At 37.5% G+C, this 3,152-nt stretch overlaps 1 protein-coding gene and 1 pseudogene across 1 annotated transcript in view; one reads left to right on the top strand and one right to left on the bottom strand.

Moving 5' to 3' along the window:
* The window catches only part of Col4a5 (collagen type IV alpha 5 chain), a 351,283-nt gene that overhangs the window by 14,601 nt on the left and 333,530 nt on the right, over positions 1-3,152 (top strand). The window lies entirely within an intron of this gene.
* LOC105743719 overlaps positions 1-3,152 on the bottom strand; it is a 92,131-nt pseudogene that overhangs the window by 565 nt on the left and 88,414 nt on the right.

Here is a 3,152-nt window from a genome sequence, read left to right as displayed (position 1 = left end):
AATTTTTTTTGACAGAAACTAGGCTGTTTCCACAGTTCAACTATTGTGAATTGTGGCACTATAAATACAATCTTTAATTCTTTGGGGAAAGAACCAAAGAATGTACAGTTCAATCAACTATGTACATACTTGCACTGTGGTGGCTAAAGCTACTGGCAAAGTGTACCAAATTGTTCTACTAAATGTATTTTTCTTAGTCTCCAGGGGGAGAATAATCCAATTTATATAACAATGTGTTTGTCAGCTTTTGTTCATTGTGAAACAAATGCCGGGCAAAAATAATTTAAAGAGCCACATGCAGTGGCACAAGTCGATAATCCCAGCTACTTGGGAGGCTGGGGTAGGGGGACTCCAAGTTCAAAGTCAGTGAGGGCAATTTAATAATAACCTGCCTCAAAATTTTACAAAAGTTGGGGCTGGAGTTATGACTCACTGTAAGGACCTTACGTTCATTCCTCGGTACTTAAAAGAGAGATAAAAAACCAACATTACAGGAGGGGAGTTTTAATTTGGTTCATGTCTTCAAGGGTTTCAACCCATGGCCAACTGGCTTCAGTTTTAGTCCTTGATGCAGCAGAAAGGTCATGGAAGAAGAACATCACAGAGAACAGCCACTCACTTCATGACAGCTAAGAAAGGTGAGAAAAGGAGACAAGAACAGAGCTTGCTCCAGTAACAACCTGCTCGATGAGGTCCCCACCTGTGGATCTCCTCTTTCAGTTTTCTGTTCCACATGCCAGTTATGCATGGTAAAACCATCACAGACACCCAGTAGCATGCTTTGTTAATTTATTAGGGGTTTCTCAATCTAGTAAGGTTGACAATCAACATTAGCCTTTATTTGTACTTCTATGTAGCACTGCTTTTATTGGATTTTGACACTTGAGAACACATCCCCAGCCTTGTTTTAAACTTTTATTTTGAAACAGTCTCACTAAGCTGCCTAGGCTTTAGCCTCTTGAGTACAAAGGACTACAGGCATGTGCCACCATGCTTAACACATGCACATTTTTTTAACATTATGTATGACACATAGGGAAGTATATATAAAGTACTTACATTATTTGAGGTAAGATGAATGTTTTTATTTTGTTTAGATTTATAGTTTTATGGTAGTAACAAATAATTGTCTCAGTGTGATAAACACATATATTTATACTTAATATGTCAACTGGAGTAGAGTAACAAGTGGACCCCTGTAGCACTTCTGGAGATCTGTAACAGAGAGTCACTACCTCATATGTATATACTCTAACTGGTATTCCAAAAGCTCTAGCACAGCCAAAACCAGCCAGTTTAATTGTTCTTTGTCATCAATCAATAGATTCTGAGGTTTCAAGTTTCTGTGAAGAACTCTTTTAGAATGACAAAAGACAATACCATGAAAGATCTGGTACAAATAACGCTTAACGTGTGATGAATCCATGAACTTCCCAGGAGGAATAGAATCCAAATTTCTCTCTCTCTCTCTCTCTCTCTCTCTCTCTCTCTCTCTCTCTCTCTCTCTCTCTCTCTCTCTGAACCAGGGATTGAACTCAGGCCCTTGCGCTTGCCAGGAAGTGCCTATTCCACTGAGCCATCTCCCCCGACCCCCCAATACTTCTTGAAATCTATGGAACAGAACTTAAAAATGATATACAACCTGGAATCCTGCATAAGCACATCTTGAAAACTGCCTATATTTGGATGACAAAGTTCTTCTAATAGAGAAATTTCATGAACTGCAGTACTAGAATGCCCTTCCTCTTCACTTTCTGGTCTCATTTTCTTCATGGCTACCACTTGACTTGTAGTTTTGTCTCTACCCTTATAATGCAACTACATAAGTACCTTTAAAGCAATTAAAAGTCCTGGTAATACCGAAAAGCTTGGAAGGAGACTAGTCTAACAGAAGACTTCTCCTAGGAAACAGAAAGGAATGATCAGGTATGAAAGCCCCAGGAAGTAAGCACTGAGCCTTTATTTACTTCAGAGCATACTAAAAGCCAGGAAGTTTCTTCCATCATGGATACAGTCTCTATCTTCTCCAATTTTCTCTGTTTTGGTGTAGTCTTTCATACTTATTCAACAGATAGGATAGATGCTTGTCTGCATCTTTTCCCACAGGACAGCCCAGGGCCTGCCTCATCTTGCACTGTCAAGTGCCGAGATGAATGCTTTCAGAAAAAGCACTTGAGCAGTTGTTTGAGTTGTGGACCGAACTGATATTTTTCATGCAACACATTTTTTACTTGAAAGAACTGAGACAAAACAAGCTAATGTTTAGACTTGCATATTAGACAGACACTTTTTCAAAAACAAATAAAGTGAACTTACTTTAAGGAAAACTATTCAGTTTTTCTTGGGAATGAAAAGTTTGGGTTTTTCAAGTAACAATTAGAATTTTGGAAAGTTTAATTTGACACTGTCTGTACAACAACTTTGCAAATCTTAGTCTTATAATGAGATAAGGAATAATACTGATGTATATGCTTGCATTTTTATTTTTGAAAATATAATTAGTTTCCATAAAATACATATGTTAACATTTTAATGTTTCATTGTTACTTGGAAATCAATGGATAACAATTATTCTTTCAAGTATTACTCTTCATGTATATTGTTTCCTTGTGGGGCTTGGGATGGAATCCACAGCTCATACATGCTCTACACTCAGTTACACTCCTGGCTCCCAGTTTTATTTTATACGTAATACATATTGATAGATATAGCAGATATTAACAATAGTTCTTGTAGTCTTTAGTATTTTTACAGGAGTAAAACAGACTTGAAACCAAAATGTTTGAAATCCACTGCTCTACAGAGTGACTCCACCAGTTTACAAGACTGGAGATTGGTGAAAGATGCAGCAGGTTCACTGCAGAGGCAGAAATGGAAACTGTCTTTTCAGAACCCTGTTCTAGTTGTTTCTGCAATGTGCTACACTGGTTTAGGACTTGGTGTTCTTGTAATATGATTTTTAAATTTTGTGTATTCTGAGAAACATAAAATGGAAATTCCAGAATTTTATTAATGCATTTTTGCAATCCATGCCACTTACAATCACCTTGGGGAGTGGGTGCTTATATACAACTTGTTTCTTTTTTGAAATTGCTTTCCTCCCCTGCCTTCCTTCTCTAGTGTCCTGTCCCCATTTTTCTTCTTCTTCTTCT

The sequence above is a fragment of the Octodon degus genome, unplaced genomic scaffold (assembly GCF_000260255.1).
Source record: "Octodon degus isolate 3935 unplaced genomic scaffold, OctDeg1.0 scaffold00157, whole genome shotgun sequence".
Classification (NCBI taxonomy): domain Eukaryota; kingdom Metazoa; phylum Chordata; class Mammalia; order Rodentia; family Octodontidae; genus Octodon; species Octodon degus.
Note: the sequence above shows the minus strand (reverse complement) of the source record. Positions and strands in the feature narration are given on the sequence as shown.